This window comes from Rattus norvegicus, chromosome 14, assembly GCF_036323735.1.
Source record: "Rattus norvegicus strain BN/NHsdMcwi chromosome 14, GRCr8, whole genome shotgun sequence".
NCBI classification, from domain to species: Eukaryota; Metazoa; Chordata; class Mammalia; order Rodentia; family Muridae; genus Rattus; species Rattus norvegicus.
Window position 1 is genome coordinate 74,102,387 of NC_086032.1, and position 19,137 is coordinate 74,121,523.

The 19,137-nt window shown below is 38.0% G+C and overlaps 1 long non-coding RNA gene across 1 annotated transcript in view; it reads right to left on the minus strand.

Annotated features, from left to right (window-relative positions):
• Nucleotides 1-4,645, minus strand: part of LOC134481765 (uncharacterized) — a 55,385-nt gene extending 50,740 nt beyond the window's left edge. Inside the window, exon 1 of the long non-coding RNA XR_010057551.1 lies at nt 4,366-4,645. This is a non-coding gene — a long non-coding RNA (uncharacterized LOC134481765). The remainder of the gene's footprint in view (nt 1-4,365) is intronic.
• Nucleotides 4,646-19,137: the final 14,492 nt, after the last annotated feature.

A 19,137-nucleotide genomic window follows, 5' to 3' on the forward strand; every position in this document is an offset into this window, starting at 1 on the left:
AGCCATTTGGAAAGAGTATTATTGTTTATCTCAGTGTTGGGCCATCCTACACAGGCTTTACTAACAATATTACTTATAGTAGGGGCTTTGGGACAAGCGCTAGCATTCTGGCATCTACAATGGCTGCAACTGGGTGATTAGGCCAATCTAAGTAAATCCCCATGATCCACATTAAAAACTTCACACCAGGTCTCAGGTGAACTTCCCTGGATAACAATATTGCACATGACAGTGTACATTAGGGCTGGGAGAACTGAGCTCGGCCTGTACCCCTTCACCAAGGGAAGACAATTGGAAGGTCATACATGCTGTCCCCTGCATGTTTTATGTCTTGATGTTTCTGAGTTCATTCTTTTGTAATATTCAGGGACTCCTGCATGCTAGGCAAAGACTTTATCAGTAAACTATATCACAAAGCATCTCTTTATTTAAATTTTAAGACAGTGTCTAAGTCGTTCAGGCTAGCCTTCAATTCTAAATAAATGTAGCTGACATTTCAAACCTACACCTAACCTTGTAGAAAATAGTTTTCTGAGTTTATAATTTTTCAGTCATGTGATGACTTGAAGGTGGTCTCCAGATAAAGCAATGCACCTGAATCTGTGACCACCAATAAACCACAATAGCCTAAGGCAGGCTTTGATTTTACACATGATATATGGAGACATTAATAGCAATAGAGTATACCTCACTGGGATCTGATAAGGACTCAATATTGCATATATGTTCGATGCTTGCTATTATTATGAAAAGTGTTGATTCCCTGATTTCTTTCTTAGTCCATTTGCATGGGGTCTCCTGTTTGTCTGCTATAATTATTGGCTTGGTGATTTTGTAACACTTCAAACAGTGGGAGTGTGTGTATCTCTGATTCTTTGCCTGTTCTTGGGGCTTTTTTCCTCTTGTTATACTGCCTTGTCCAGCTTCGATATGAGGGCTTTTGCCATATCTTACTGTATCTTGTTTTGTCCTGTTTGACTGTAACCTCTTGGAGGTCAGCTCTTTTCTGAAGAGGAAATGGAGGAGTATATATCTAGGAAAGAACTGGTAGAGGTTAGCTGGAAGAGTGGAGGGGAGGGGAACTGTGGTCAGGATCAAAGTATATATTTTCAATTAAAGAAAAGCAAAAACAAAACAAAATATATCGAATATATATATTTACCATTAGACTAGTTATGATGTTCAAGAGATATTGGTGTTACCATTGTTATTTCTATTCCATGAACATTTCCATGCCAACACGGCATTTTGTTACTTTTGCAAATAGGATTTGAAAGTCTATGCATCATATTATTAAACAATAACACCATGAGTTCTACAGTCCGTCCAAATTTTCCTGATTACTCTTATAATTTCAGATTATTTAGTACCTAATGAATACATTGTGGTTTTCATATATAGAACAATTAACTTTCTCTAAGATAAATTCTAGACTTAAATTACCTATGCTGAAAGAACAGTAAAAAAACTCCTAAGTTTTTACGTACATTGACAGACTGAATTCTAAAACATTGCACTTTGAGTGATATTTATTTTGCCCATTTTCCTAGACCCATGAAGGCAAAATAAAGAAAAAGTCATTTGGCTGGGTCACAAGCATCACAGCAACAGATGGACATAATTTGACCATAGGTTTTCTGAGAAATAAAACCTGGCTAAGTAATGTTTGTTTTATCTGGTTCTGGAAATGAAGCTCCATGTTAGCACAGGGAGTAATTAGGTAAAGTATCTATCGTCACATCTATGTTTAAGGGGAGAATTCACCATATAAATTCATTATGATGTAGAAAAAAATCGTAACTTCTATTGGCAACTGTGCATCTATTAGAGAGGATTAAGGAGAAAGGAAAACAGTTTTACCTTTGGTGGCTCAGAAAGAATTAATCCACAAGGCAGCATTATGCTAATCACACTCACTCCTAATGTGGTGGTCTTCTGATTAATATTTGCACACATATGAGGCAGGGAATGGATACATTTCTAGAAATGAATTTAAATTTTGGCTTCTCCACATGAGCCGCTGTCACTGCTGTATCCACCCCCCTTTCTTGTACATCTCTGTAGTAAAATGGAGGTTGAGAGTCAACCTGAAGTTGCAGCAGCATACCAAATTTTATGCTTTAATATTCTTACTAGAATGTTCTCAATGTTTATGCCACTGTAGCCAACCAGGAAAGCAGCATGGCCAGCTTATGAAGCTCAACCAGTAGAGAAAAATGGATTATACTGGGGTCAAAGAATACCCTGGTCATGTGAAAGGGTGAAGTCTTTTCAGACCTGAATTTTCCTTAACAGGAAAAAGGCCTTTATGTGGCTTTTCAGGAGTGCTGGACAGAAGCTTCTGCCACCATACAAATACACACTGAAACTAGCAGAACCATCATTGTAGCTTAGTGAAGTTATGATGCGTTTTCCCCTTAAGCATTCAATTTCCTGGAGTTCAGAAAGTTCTTGATGCCTATATTATCCTTTTTTGCCCTGAACTTAAAAACTCCGTTCTGGTTAGTTTTCCCTGTCAACTTGATACCACCAAGGGTCTTTGGGCAACAGAAAGTCAATCGAAGAATTTTCCAGGTTAGATTAGCCTATAGCATGACTGTGAGGAATTTTCTTGATTGTTAATTAATGAGGATGGTCCAGCTCCTTGTGAGTGATTTCACCTATTGGGCAAATGGTCCTAGGAAGTGTGAAAGATGGGTGATTACAAGGCAGAGGAAGTGAGCTAGCAAGCTCTTTCCTCTACAATCCATGTATAAGATGAGTTTCAACCACAGTTTCCCTCAGCATTAGACCTTTACGTGGACGTGTAAGCTGAAATAAGCTATTTACCTTCCGTGTTGGTTTTGGTCATCATGTTTATCGCCACAGTAGAATGCAAACTAGAAAAGACCTCAGACAGCTAGGGTGGGAGAGAATTCAAACAAGGAACTGCTTCCCATCCAAACATGAGGACCTAAATTCAATGCTCAGACATCATGTAAAAAGTATTGTGACATGTAGTTCAAACCAGGGGAGATGGAGAAAGAAAGAACCATGGGGCTGTCTACCTCATCTGAATCTGTGATCACACTGAGTTACACTGTCAAAGAGAATATGCGTGCCTCTTAGACGACAACAGCTGAGGTAGACATCTTCCCTTCAAACATGCACACACACAGCAACCCATATTATGGAAAGTTGCATGTACTCATCCCTCTGGAAAGTTGATTGTTCTTATCATACCCACACATCTGTCGCAGAAATTTCCATGCATGGACCCACACACACTAATCAACAATCAAGACATTTCTCCACAGGCATGGGCACATTGATGTGAGCCATCCTTCAAATGAGAATCTCTGTTCCCGAAAGACTCTTGGTTAGTGTGTAATTTTGACAAGGAAAAAGGACAACACATATAGCTTAACACATACTATCTAACTACCATAAAATTTATCTGACTTAATTTTATATTCCCAGGAGATTTTCACACAGCAGTGGTTAATAGAGAAAATGCTTATTGAAGATACACACATGAGTAAATGTTCAGAAGAAAGAAAGGCTACCGTAGAAATGTGGATCATTACAGGAAAATGGAGTTCTAGTTCGGGAACATTGGAAAATATATTTGTTGAATATATATAATCTATCTCCAGCATGGCTCAAATATGCTGTGACACTGGGACACGTAACTTAAATTTTCAGTTCTTAGTTACCATACAGATAGTACCTAACCATAAAGATAGTAGTTTCTAATATAGTAACTTCTTTTTTTTTTTTTGGTTCTTTTTTTCTGAGCTGGGGACCGAACCCAGGGCCTTGCACTTCCTAGGCAAGCGCTCTACCACTGAGCTAAATCCCCAACCCCTTAATAACTTCTAACACAAGGTTTCATTAACAAACCATGAGAAAAATCTATCTCGATGTATGATTTGCATAACAATTTGTATTTCACTGCTTTCTTGTTTCTCTATCAATAAGCAATGTTCAAACAGAACTGCCCTTAGCCTGCTTTATAATGTGGAGCTCCTATCCTTTAAGTAGGACACAGCCAGAATTAAGGACAGGCTCACCTCGACTTTCAGGATATATGAATGTTATTAATACGGGGCTGTGTGATGATGCATTCTTGCATTTCTCTGATGTTTCATGTCTACCAGCCCTGTGAGGTGGAATAAATTTAATCATATTTCTTAAATGTGAAATATGAAGCTTAATAAGTTGTCACTTCCTCAACGTCTATGCAGTCCATGCTTAGCAGTCAGAGTTGATCCCTTTCTACTTCTTCCCCCTGCCTCCCATCTCTGCAATCTCTATCCGTAGAACTCGCTGCTCTTTCTAAAGCACACATTCCGCGAGGGGCTTCTCTCACTGCTTTTCTCTTACCCGTGTTTTCCCAGTGGGCTCAGTTTCCAGTCAGGACTCTCATCTTCCAGCTCCTGGACTCTGGCTCCTGCAGGCAAGGCCTGGTAAATATGTCATCAAGGCAGTGCGTCATAAATCTATCACCTCTCCCCAGCTCTGCCCTGGCACTACTATAACCCAGTGAGCACAGCCCAGGTAGGCTTGGATGAGCCTTAATGCGAAAACAAATGAGCTTGCTCTCAATGAGCTGGAACCTTCTGCCTGAGCTAATGTTACAGTGGATTTGTTTGCTTCCTGCAGCTGGCTAAGCAGTTCCTGTGGCTGTGACAACAGTTTCCATGGATTTCTTTTTACTCCTCACTAGACTTGACATGGAGTTGTCGTGGTTTACAATTTCCCTGCTGCAAGGGCTTTCTGATGAGCTCGACGGTAGGAGTTGTGAGGCTGAGCCAAGGAAATCAGAAATCCCTGCATGTAGGAAGAAAACATTGTCAGACAGGGCAGGCTAATAACCCCCACTGCATACTCCATGGGTAGCTCTTCTAGGACCATAATGGTCTGATGAACTCTGGCTTGAGAATCTAAGGAATTGGCCTTCATTTATCTTTTTGTTGCTACTAGGTAATTCTAGTTAATTACCTTAAACCACTCACCTACCCAACTTTCAGAATTACCTAAGAAAAAGAGACTATAGATTCTTGAGTTCAATTCAAATTACTGAGTCAGAATAATCACAAAGAAAGCCAGGGATCCTTTTTTCTTAACCTATGTTTCAGATGGTATTTATAATCTGATATATTTGAAAATCTGGGCATCTAGGATCCCTGTGCACCTAGAATACCAGATGGCTCATATATTACCTGATTCTGCTAACCAAAAGAATTTTACAACATGAAAAATTATTAAGATGAATTGAAGAATTGCTGAGTCACAGTCCTTAGAAACATGATTTACGAAATTGTATGTGTAACAGTTTCACCAAAAGACTTCTCTACAAGTCAAGATTTTTTAAACTAGGCATAGAATGTTTCCCTCTGCTTTGTGTTTGGAAATACTATAAACTTCATGCCAGGATAGTGAGGTATGCAGGAGATAAAGTAATTAGCATGGTTTCCACCATGGGGGAGCAAGTGCTTGATAAAAGTTTGATGCATACACTACAAAGATTTTAACAATTTCCTTGGACAGAATTCAGTCTTCTTTCCTAATTTCCACACCAAGTGGGAAAGTGCATGCCAAGTAGTCAACATGTTATTATTGATCAAAGCTGCTTTTCCACTTCACACATTTCTGCTTTTTATTCATCCTGCTTATGTCTATTTTGGGAAGAGATTTCAGAGGAGTAACAACTGCATATTGACCAGAGCTATTCATGTCACTATAAAATGTTACCTTGCAAACTTACTAAAGCAGTGTCTTTTGAGGTGGATAGAATGACTATTAGTCTAACTTCACATATGAAAAAGCAAAGTCAGAGAGGAAAGGCCAACCTGTCCAAAGTTATTCATCTGAGGAAAAAAATGAAAACTAAGAAAGAAGGAGGGGGAGAGAGGACACGACAAAGCAAGACAAAACCAATACTTTAACGCAGAAGCTTTATCTAGTCTGATCCACATCACTACATTGCTGTCATATCTATATCTATCTATATCTATATCTATATCTATATCTATATCTATATCTATATCTATATCTATATCTATATCTATATCTATCTATATCTATATATCTATATGTCTGTCGTCTGTCTGTCTATCTACCTACCTACCTACCTAGTAATCCATAAGAGAGAAGACATGAAAAGAGCACATGGCAAGGAATAGGAGCCATGATATTGGTCAAACCAAACTCCCAATTCCTGCATTTATTAATCAAGAATATTAATTGGATGGGAGGAAAAAGTTAAGCAAATCTTTTAAAAATACTACTCTCCCAAAATTCATTAAAATGCATTTCTTTAGATAATTAAAATGTATCATATTGATTCCATGGTTAAAAAGCCAACTGGCAAACTGTTACTGAGATGGTTTTTTATTTCAGATTCCTAGTTAGCAAATAGAAAAAAAACCTAGGCTCTACACTCAAAAACCTTCATGTAAGGATATCCTCAATCCTTCCCTCAACTCTTCCACAAGACTTCCCGGGCTCCATCTAATGTTTGGCTGTGGGTCTCTGTGTCAGTTTCAGCCCGCTGCTGGGTAGAGCCTCTCAGAGGACAGTTATGCTTGGCTCCTGTCTGTAAGCATAACAGAATATTATCAATAGTGTCAGGGATTGGTTTTTGCCTATGGGATGGGTCTCAAGTTGGGCCAGTCATCGGTTGGCCATTCCCCTCCTCCATCTTTGTCCCTGCACTTCTGGTAGGCAGAACAAATTTTGACACAAGAAGTTTTGTGGTGGCTTAGTGTTCTTATTCCTCCACTAAGAGTCCTACCTGGACAGGAGATGGTCACTTCAGGATCCACATCCTCCATTGCTAGGAGTCTCAGTCAGAGTCACCCTCATAGACTCCCTGGAACCTCCCCCGTCCCAGGTCTATGGCAATTTCTAAAGATGTCCCCCTCCAATGTCCACTTACTCTCCTTGCTCCCTCTCCCCTGCTCTCTCTACATCTGATCTTTGCCCAACAAACACACTTGGTTCTCCTTCCCTCCCCCCCTCCCACCCAATTCCTTCCTCCATTCACCTCCAATGATTATTTTATTTCCCTTTCTGAGTGAGATTCAAGCATCCTCCCTTAGTCCTGTCTTGTTATTTAGTTTTTTTGGGTCTGTCGATTGTGGTGTGGGTATCCTTTGCTTTATGGTTAATATCTACTTATAAGTCCTTTTGCATCTGGGTTACTTCACTCAGGATGATATTTTCAAGTTCCATTTATCTGCTGAAAATTTGATCATGTCTTGTTGTTAATAACTGAGTAATGTTCCATTGTATAAATGAACCACATTTTTGGTATCCATTCTTTGGTTAACAGGCGTCTGAGTTGTTCCCAATTTCTACTTATTACAAATTAAGCTGCTATGAACACAGTTGAGCCACTGTCCTTGTGATACGGTAAAATATCTTTTGTATATATGCTCAGCACTGGTATAGTTTGGCCTTAAGTTAGAGCTATTCACAAATTTCTGAGAAGCCGAATTAATTTCCTGCATGGTTGTACATAGAAGTTTGTACTCACACTAGCAATGGAGGAGTGTTACCCTTGCTCCACATTCTTGCCAGTATGTGATGTCACTTGAGTTTCTTATGTTAGTCATTCTGATGGCTATAAGCTGTAATCTCAGAGCAATTTGATTTGCATTTCCCTGATTATGAAAGGTGTTGGACATTTTTCAATTTTTGGCCACCCAACATCGATCTGTTGAGAATTCTGCTTAGCTCTGTATCCCATTTTTAAATAATGGGTTATTTGGTTTGTTCATGTCTAACATCTTGAGTTCTTTATATATTTTGGATATTAGGCCTCTGTCAGATGTAGAGTTGGTGAAGATCTTCTAATCTGTAGGCTGCTATATTGTTCTATTGATAGTATCCTTTGCCTTACAGAAACTGTTCAGTTTCATGGGATCCCATTTATCAATTGTTGATGTTACAGCCTTTGATTTTGTGTTCAGGAAGTTGTCTTCTGTACCAATGCAGTTAAGGCCAATTCCCAGCCTGTTCAATTTGAAGTGTCTCATCACAATAGTGATTTTGCATTATGCATACAAGTATAGTTTATTTTTGATAGGAGAATCTGATTCTCAGGAGTTTGCTTGACTGTATAGGAGTAAACAAGATACTCTTATATAGTGGTCTTCAGGAATTAAATGCAGACCTTCCAAATTAAGAAAAAAATGATATAAGCTATTATACACAAATAAGTGCTCAGTATCATTTTATTGTCTTCAAGATAAACCAAAACATATTGAAGAAAAAGATATTTTTGAATTAAGAAATTGTTTTAAAATAACCCAAAATAGAGAAAACAATAAATACACCATTGGAATTTTGAAATGTTTATTGATAGAATTTTTAAATGGAAATGGTCATAATAAGATATGAGGTTTATATATATATAATATTATTAAACTATTCAAATAACTTGTAAATTCACATCACAACTAAAAATAAAATTTAAGTGATATTTATTCTCAAGTGAACACCAGATTAGGTTAAAATTACAGTAATAATTTTATGTAAGATGTGAAAATAGACATGTAGAAATTAAAGGCCATTATTAAGCAGAGAGGATCAAATAGCAGGAGTAAAAACAGTAAGTTGCACATTTAAAGTAATGAAATTTTAGAAGTCACAAAGATGGCTCAGGAATTAAGAGCACTTTCTGCTCTTGTAGAGGACCAGGGTTTGGCCTAGTGCCTCTGTGACGAATCACATTCATCTCTCACTCCACTTCCAAAGGGATCTGTTGATGTCTTCCAGGCTCCTCAGGTGCTGCACTAACAAGGTGCACATTTATACTTTCAGGTAAAACACTCATAACCCTAAAAAATAAACCACAAAACGATAATGAATTCATTAATATCAAGGCATACGAATGTAGTTTATAACAGCCAGAACAATCTCCTTTAGTCATTCTAATATGTGACTCTTATTTCCTCATAGCAAGACAAAGTAGTCATATGGGATTGCTATATTCCCTATATTTCATGAGGTTTTTTTATGTTCTAAAGAGTAAGCATACAGTTTGTTAATAATTAGTCAAACATGAAATATCTGTTTAAAGTATTTGGAACAATCTGAATAAAATAATTAACTTTGAAAAAATTCTACTTCATGATCTATTTCATACTCATACTAAAAACAGTTTCTCTCACATAAACTATTTCATTTAAAGCCATGAAGAGACTTGCACTTCCCTATTGCCTCTGAGGAATTCACTAGTTATTCACATGACATTGTTTCTGTTTATTTATATAGTTCTTTTATACTCTAACCATTATAATTAACGACTACTTAAAATACCAAGTGTTCTGAATTCATTAGGAAATGTAAAACTTCTAAACATTAAAGGATCCTCCAGTATGCACAATTATCTTAACAACGTGGGAAATGCATATATTTGAGAATATAAGCAGAATTCAAAAGGATTTTTGTATAGAATAATTAATTAATTTTTCTCTTTAAAGTTTTAGATTCAACTTCAGAGTCTTCTGAGGGCAATATTTGAAAGCAGAGATCATCAACAGAAAAATCACATGTGCTATCATTAAAAATCTAAGACGAGCAAAATGATATGAACCTTAACCTCTCTTCTCCAGAGACAGAAATCACTGACAGCTAACCCAACATTTTAGCATTTTAGTATTTTTTGTTCTTTTTTTTATTAATCATTCCATTTGTTTACATATCAAATGATATCCCACTTCCTAGTTACCACTCCACAGCCTTTTCCATCCCACATCTGCCCTTTTCCCCCTCCCTTTTGTGTCTAGAAGGTTGCTCCCCCAGCTACTCATCTTCTCCCATCCCACTGCTGCTCTAGCACTGCTCCCTCTACACTGGGGAATCAAACTTCCTCAGGACCAAGGGCTTCCCATCCCATTGATGTCAGACAAGGCCATCCTCTGCTACGTATATATCTGGAGTGATGAACCCCTCCAGTTACACTCCTTGGTTGGTTATCTAGTCCCTTTGAACACTGGGTGGTCCAGTCATGCAACATTGTTCTTCTGTTTCTCCAGTCCTTCCACCAGCTCCCCAACTGGGGCCCCTGATCTCAGTCTGATGGTTGGCTCCAAGCATCCACGTCTGCATTAATCAGTTGTTGACTAGACCTCACAAGCAACAGCCACACCAGCTTCCTGTCAACAAGTGCCTCTTCACAACAGCAGCAACATCTGAGTTTGGTGTCTGCAGACAGGATGGATCCCCAGGTCGGGTAGTCCCTGAATGGCCCTTCCTTCAGTCTCTGCTCCATTATTTTGTTTCTATCTTTCCTTTGGACAGGAACATTTCTTGGTTAAAAACTTTGAGATGGATGGATGTCACCATCCTTCAACCCAGGGCTATGCCTATCTACTGGAGATGGTCTCTGCAGGTTCTATCTCCCCTAGATTGTGCATTTAGGTTAAAGTCACCCCCATTGGGTCTTGGTAGCCTCTCATTTCCCTGGCTTATGGGACCCTCCAGTGACTATCCCTGTTTCTTATCCCCCACTGCTACATATTTTTATTTGATTTCTTGATCCTCTGTACTCTCTCCCATCTCCTCCGTTACCTGATACTGCCTCCCTTATTTCCTCATACTCCTTTCTCTGTCCCAGGTCCCCTTTCCCCCCACTTCCTGTGATCATCCTGTTACCCCTCAATGCAGGACTGACGCATCCACACTCTGGTCTTCCTTCTTCCTAAGCTCTTTGGTCCATGGGTTGTATTGTGGACATTGTGAGCTTATGGCTAATATCTACTTAGCAGTGAGTACATACCATGTGGGTTCTTGTACATACCTTGTGAGGTCTGGGTTACTTCACTCAGGGTGATATTCTCTAGTTCCATCCATTTGCCTGAAAATTGAAGTCATTGTTTTTAATAGCTGAGTAGTAACCTCAAAAGATACTCAAACATATAATAAGGGCACATGATCTGCTATTTTCATAGAAGCATTATATATAATAGCCAGAAGCTGGAAACAACTCAGATGTCTCTCAACAGAAGAATGGATACAGAAAATGTGGTACATTTTCACAGTGAAGTACTACTCAGTTATTAAAAACAATGACTTTAGTAATATTTTTAATCTTTGAGAATTTCACATTACATAGTTGGAATTTCTTGACACTTCTTCCCCAACTTTTCTTGAGATCAGAGCTAGGAAATGTGATGGTGAAAAAACTTTATTGGTCACCAAGTTTCCTAATTTTTCTAGAGCAAAATGAACAGTACTTCAAAGACAACATAAAGACTATAAAAGTTGTATTGAATGTGGGAGCAAAGGAATAGACATGTGGGATGCCCATTTTAGCATACTAGATGATGTCATTGGTGTACTTGACATTAATCTACATGAGTAGAGCCACCTTACTCTAGAATAGAGGTCTTGGTGCCCGGCTACCTGTCCATGCAGTTTTAAATGATGCACATGTTCCACACAATGCACACTTCTAAGATGACCAAGAGCATTACACATAGGAATGACCTGGAAATGAAAGAATTAATGAGGAGGTGAGGTTGAATGTTTTTCAGTTTTAGACAAATTCTTAATGTGAAAAGTACAACTTCCCTCACGCATGAACGTCATAATCTAGATAAAGGAATTCACCAGTTTATCTGTCCTCCTTGAAAGGTCTCCTGAAAGTGTATCATTTCTCTGTGTACTACAACAACAGTTCTCTGAGACAGGAAACCCTATACTAGGATTCACTGCAATATGGGATAGAGGTAAAGCGGGAAGTCCTCCTTCCAGTCACCTAGCTACTTTCCCAAGATTTTATTGAGACGAGAGTGTGCAAATGTCTGTATGTTCTCTCTATTCCACCTATCTTCCAATTCAGTTAAAGTGGGTCACCATCATAGCTATTGTTAACAAGTAAAATTATGTAAATTATATGTCTTTTATATAAAGAATATTTGATGGTTTCCTACCACTCAGAAGCTGAGGAATGAATTAAACATGTACATAACCAGTTGCCTACTAAATTCTCCAGCTCTCCAGATAAAGATAAGAACCTCTATATTTTATGAACTGTTCAGAACCAGTGATAACCTTTTGATAGGTTCTCAAGTACAGGAAGCTATTATGTTCTTGGCATAGTCTTTATTCTCATTCTCTTGTGAGGCAATTTTGGGTTCTGAATAGAAGAACAATGTCAACTCACCCCTAATCTTGATTTCCCTAGATATTATCAAGCAATGTCTGCTCTTGTAAAGAGTTCAGCAGTATAGTGATCCCAGATAGATAGATAGATAGATAGATAGATAGATAGATAGATAGATAGATAGATAGATAAAGACATGCAAATATGTGCTGGTTAGTATTTTGTTGGGGTTGGGGATTTAGCTCAGTGTTAGAGCACTTGCCTTGCAAGCACAAGGCCCTGGATTCAGTCCTCAGCTCTGGGGAAAAAAAGTATTTTGTTAACCTGACCCAAGCTAGAGTCATCTAGAAAGAAGAATCAGGAGCTAAGAAAACACCTTCATTAGATTAGTTTTTAGGCAAGTCTATGGATTACTTTCCTGATTACTGATTGATATGGGAGAGCCCAGTCCATTGTAGAAGGAATGATTCCTGAGCAGGTAGTGCCAGGTGGTATCTTGGTTCAATGCTATGATTAGCATTTTTTTGTTGTTGTTGTTGTTTTGTTTTTTTTTTGTTTTGTTTTGTAACTTGAATCTGGACATGATGGATGAGTTTCCATCAATGAAAACTTCAAACACTATAAATCAGCATTTTACCCTTACTGTAGAGCAAATAATAGATATATGCCACATTAGTGATTCAGGAAAATGATAAATGGATTGAGGACTTCTTTTTTTTTTTTTTTTTGGTTCTTTTTTTTTTCGGAGCTGGGGACCGAACCCAGGGCCTTGCGCTTCCTAGGTAAGCGCTCTACCACTGAGCTAAATCCCCAGCCCGGATTGAGGACTTCTTAGTCATGGATCTTGTTTTCTGATGCTACCTCTGTGGTCAAGCACAATAACCAATTCATCTATAAGTTATGGTGGCTGATCAACATTGTCTTAGGGTTTTACTGCTATGAACAGACAACATGTCCAAGGCAACTCTTATAAGGACAACATTGAATTTGGCCTGCCTTCAGGCTCAGAGGTTTAGTCTACTATCATCAAGGTGGGAATTTGGCAGCATCCAGGCAAATGTGGGACTGGATAAGCTGAGAGTTCTATATCCTCATCCAAAGGCAGACAGGAGAAGACTGGCTTCCAGGCAGCTAGGACAAACCACAGTGGCACACTTACTCCCACAAGGCTGCACCTCCTAATAGCGCCACTCCCTGGGACAAACATATACAGACCATCAGGACCATGTTCTCTGATAGGTTCTTGTATTCACCAAGAATATTAGAAACAGAGAATTTGGTACATTTCCAGTAGTCACTCTACCACATTCTTTCTTTTCAGCATTTAACCTAGCCATATTTGTTACAAGAAAACCATATATGAAGATACTAGCATCCTGAACAAATGATTTTTCCCTGTAAAACATGACAAGAGATAAAAATAAAGGAAACCTGACTCCTTTCTGCACTTAAAATAGTTACACATTCTTGGAGTATAATTTATTGTACTCACTTTTATTATTATCTGTCTCTTTGACTCTACTGCAATCATCTTGAAGATATCATTTTATATGCATAGTCAATGACAAATTTGGATGCATGATAGTAATCAGTAACCGTCAATGGGGTTACAAGGTCCAGCAAAGTTCAGCTAATGGAAATGCTGTACTTCATCGGAGCCTTCTGGTTCCATAAAGTTTGAATGAACCAATAAATCTCACCCACTATTTGTCTTCCTTTTGTCTTCTTCTCTTGCATGAATCTTTGCAAAACAAACACTTTATATAAGTCATGATTGTTAACATTGATCACCAAGCACCCAGGTATTATATATTTAATGTTAGGACCTTCGAATATGGTCAAGGATAGGGATTGTTACAAGATTCTGGGGCAACAACATCTACGTCAGAAGGATTAAGACGGTAGTAACAGCAGGAGGAGACCAGGAATGGATGGAGCAGGGAGCACATTGTAACTTAATTTGCAGCTAAGATAATCAACAACATCTGGAATTTTTCTCCAAAAATATTTCTATATCAAATTTGTTGAGTCAGAATCCTTGGGAAACAGACCAAGACTCTGTATTTAAAATGAGCTTCCTGAGTGATTTATATTCACAATCAGTTGGAGGAAAGTTTAAAACTTTCTATTGCATTTGAATCCTCTTTATTGAGTCTGCCAGTGTTTCAAATTATGCATTTCAATATTAGCAAAATTGAGCTATGCAATTTAAATTTTTAATCCCCCAAACATTTAAGACCTTGCATTAATTTGCAGCTCATGCCCTCCCTCCTGTGAACGTGACCATTATTTTAATCATAGAGAAATTTATGAAACTTGTTTCATAATTTATTGTATCAGAACTAAATCCTTTTTGGAAATGAGTAGACTATAGGTCCATAGTAAACTCTTAATATACACACAACTAAAATTATTGGTTCTCATGAACTACCTAAGCAAAAATACAGATAACGGAAATACAATTCTGGTCAAGCTTTTTCTTTAAATGGCTCGACAGAGCTTGCCCTCAACATTAAAAATGCAGGAGCACATGAAGATGAAACAATCAAGCCATGCTTTATGGACTCAGGTTAATTGTATATGCCCGATGCCAATGAACAGTGCTTGGGATGCCATGTCTGAAGAGACTGGTTGTTTTGGCACAGAAGTGATGAAGCCTTGGGCTACCTAAAATGAGTGACTGAGACTTTCCAGTATATACTTTGGACCAGAGTTTATTTTTTTCTTGTTCCATTTCACTTTCCAACATGGTAGGCCGTGAAATGCAGTTGGGATGTGATGAAGCCAAATGACACAACAAAATACCGGAATGTCTCTTGGGGACAATTTTGAATCCATAAAGTAGATGCTCGCATTTTCCAATATCCCTTCCAAAAATGGTAGTGATCACTGTGGTATTCCTGAGCCTTCTCTAGAGAAGATAAAGACAATCATGAAATATAATGTGGATAGATATTTTCCTCTGCAAAAATAGAACCCAGATACACAATCTCAATAAAAAGCATCAGCTTTTAAAGCAATAAGACATTGCATATTTATTTATTCATTTATTTATCTATTTTTTTATTTATATTTAGTTACTTAAAATATCACAATGTCTTGATTTAATTTTACAATAGAGGAAACTGATATTTAAAGACCATGGACCACAGCTACTAATACTAATAATGAGAGAGCAGAGATTTTAAGATTCTAATACCCACAGTTTCCTATTCAACAATAACTTCAATTAAAATACAAATAAAATACAAAGTACACTCTTCACATCTAAAATTATTTAATGCCAATAATGGTTTTTTGAAAATGAAAATGGCAATTGTTAAAAAAAGGAGCCTTTTCTTTCGCATCTCAGAAAAGTACATTAATAGTGAACTTATTTGTATTAGCTTAAAACTGATACAGTCCAGATATAAATATTATGAGCCCAAGTTACCTATTTAGAATTACAACAATCTGCCTCAAAAGAAAATTTAGAATGAAAAAGTTTGGTTCTAAATCTCTGTTCTGTCTCTTGTTTTGGATGTATTTGTCACTGGGATCCATGGGTGCATTTTATCACTCCTGGGTGCAGAAAAGAACATATTTTGAAATATGTGACAAGACTTTTAACCAGTTGAGACTGGATACCAATCTAGAATGATGAAAAATAAGTCTAGGTTTGCCTGAGGTCTAAGATCAAGTGGGGAGCTCGGTGTGAGGAAGGCATAGTTAGTCAAGTGTGTGGTAGTAGCAAGGACCATGTCTTGTGTCTCCTACACAGTATTTTCTAAGGCAGTGTTTCACTGTTGATCCATTGGATCTGCTCAGGACAGCTTTTTCAGTCTCCACCAACCTGGGTGCTCTATCCATCACTCCTGTTGACAGCCACACTGGCATCTTTTGCCGAAAGGAGCTTGGCTATGTATTCTCCTTCAATCTGGTTTTAGCTTTTGGCTTTAGAGATTTCACCAAACATTGAGAAAGCAAAACAAGAAAAGGTAAAATATGTTCCATTACCCTGAAAGTATTTGAAACAAATATTCAATGAAAAGAGATAGAAAGACTAATTTAAGAAATTAATTTCAGAAAGATATTATCTAGAGCTTCATAGGCAAGCAGTCATTTATAGGCAGTTTTTCATATATTAAAATTATTTTTTATTTTTAATTACACCATGTATACATATAGAACTAATATGCCTCAGAAACCTATGCCTGAATGGGTACTTATTGAACTTATGATTATTCTATTACCTGAGTAGGTCTATGAAGCATAGGCTCATTGATTGGATGATGGAGGCAACAAGAATTTTTCTCAATTATGAACCAAGCAGAGATCAGGGGTAATTTCTCTTTGATTCTCTGTTTGACATGTGTCTCTATGTAGCTTCTGCATCCTGTGAAATTACTGTTCATATTTAACGAAGTATCATCTGTACCACTTTGTCTTAACATAAATAGTCTTAACTATTTTTAGAGGCTAAAAATAGTCATATCCATAGAAGTTTAAATTCAGGAGTTAGACATAAAAACATAGCAAGCATTAGTATGGTCTGTATCACAATTCGCCACCCCATATCCAGTGACACACTTCCACCAACAAGGCCATACCTACTCCAACAAGGCCAATAGTGCCACTTTCTACATAGGAGTTCACTAAAGTATGTCAGTATCTGTTTCTCCCCATGTATGTGCTAACTCACTGAGCTTTTAGTACTTTTGATAGTATTTTTGCTTAAGTCATGTAATATTTACCAGAAAGATGCATATTCAGATTCTCACTACTGAGACAGACTGTAAAGTGAGTAGAACTTGAGAAATGCTTGTCCACTTTCCCGGTAAAATATTTAACTCTGATAACTGGAAAATTCAAGAACTAGAAACTAAACCTTTTTAGCTTGTATTTTTTTATAAATTCCTACATGTAGAATAGAAAGAAAAAAGAAAGGAGAGGTCATCTTTTACATCTCTTCTCAGAAGGGAAAAAAATCTCATCATAAGGACTTTATGCATACTAGCTAATTACTTGCCAAAAGCCTTTCTTCAAATACTATTACAATGTGATAGAGTTGTTTCCTATGAATTACTTGAAGGGACACAAGCACTCAGCTCATAGAAGCTTATAGATATGGCATCATTGTCCCAAAACTATTCTGGGGTAGAAAATACAACTATTACATACTTAATTTTCTTCTGAATTCCATGGTTCATCCCTATGTCTTCTAGGTAGCCAAGAGTTATCTGAGAAAGTCCTAGTTGGGTATTGCCTAATTTGGACTGGCTTTTAGGTAAAACATTTTGATTAATGATTGATATGTGAGGGCTGGGATATAGTTCATGGCCTTTTCTTTATACAGATGGTCCTGGGTTGTATATGAAAGCAGGCTAAGCAAACAAAAGAGCCGTTGAGGCAGGAAGAATAATCCTCCATAATTTCTCCTTCAATTTCTGCTTCTAGAGTTTTTCCTTCAGTTCCTGGACTGATGTCCCTTGATAATGGATTTTATATAACCTCTAAGTTGAATTTGTCAATTTGGTCTAATGCTTGCATTATGTTATCTGTGTTCTTAGAACTGCAAGAGAATCAGCATGTAGGACATTGAGGGTCCCTACCCCTGGTTAGTTCTGGCTGGTAAATAAAGTTACCGATGGCTAAAGGCTGGGCAGGTATAGGATGATGTCATTATACAGGTGAAGACAGGAACAAGATAGAACAAAGCCGGTCATTGGATGAGAAGGAAGGATGGGTAGAAGAGAAGTTTTAGAGAGGGGGAGGAGATTAGAACTAGAGGGAGGAGAAGCAGCCGAGAGAACATGGAGTCATGAATTAAAATTTGTCTCTGCATATTTACAGGTTGTTATGAGTATTCTTAAGGGATAGATGTGTATAGGACTTTGTATGTCTAAGTAAGCATTTATATATTATCAATTTGATCAGAGGTCATTGTGTTGTGTGTTCTTTCATGTGGCAATTCAATTGAGTTCAAGAGAGTGTGTGGTGGTGGCAGGACACTGGGCCACCATGGAATTGGGATGTATATATCTGAAATGGTGCAACCTGCCTTGGGAACTAGATGGGTAGAGAGATTGTAGACAGGCTTAGAGAGAAGCCACTGGCAGTGTAATATGGGATGGAGCAGAGTGGGTGAGACGCTTTGCTGATGGAGATGAAGATGTCTACCAGACATCTTGGGGCACTGTGGTGCTGGCTCTAGTGCGGGGTAGAAGACAGCACTTTTTTTTTTTTATAATTTTACAGCAACAGGCAGGGAGACAGAACTTTAAAAGCTAGGAGACCAGGGGAGAAAGGAGAATCACCATGCCAGGAAAGGAATGAGATCCAAACTTGGAAGCTGCAGAAGACAGAACATACCAATCATGTAAGAAAGCTGGGGAACGGTGGCCCCAGGGACATTCATCATTAGGTCTAGGATGGTAAAAAATGGAATATAAATTTGAGTAAGTAATAACTCAGGAGTATCAAAGGGTTGGCAATAGCAACATTGAAGTTTGGGAGTGGCTCAGCCATCGAGCTGTTTAAGGCATATTAAAACAAAAAGCTGTATGTGTCTTTCACTTGGGAACAAAAAGCATTGAAATGGATAGTGAGGAACTTGCTCTGCTGCTGCTGGTGTGATTTGAGTAGCTTTTTATATTATTCCCCAAGTTGCTTTTGGGCCTGGTGTTAATTCCAGAAACATGGAAAAACTATCTCAGGACACTAAGTCAATTTTCAGGGAAAATATCCTAGGTCACTTTGTATTGTGCCCCCTCTTCCACGTTTCCTAGTGAAATAGTTGTATCAGGTTGACAAAGTAGTCTGCATGTAAGGAGAGGGACATACTGGGACACAGGAAACTAGCATATTGTGAAGAGATTGGGAAATCATACATAATGTCAGGAAAGGAGAAGAATAGATGACAAACCATGTGGAAGAACAATTTCCAAAATGTGTCCTTAGCATTCTAGACGATAAGGTGGTAGATCAGTCCAGAACAGCATGGGCTACAACCAGAGTTCAAGGCTAGTCTGGGCTCACCTAGGCTCATCACTATTTTC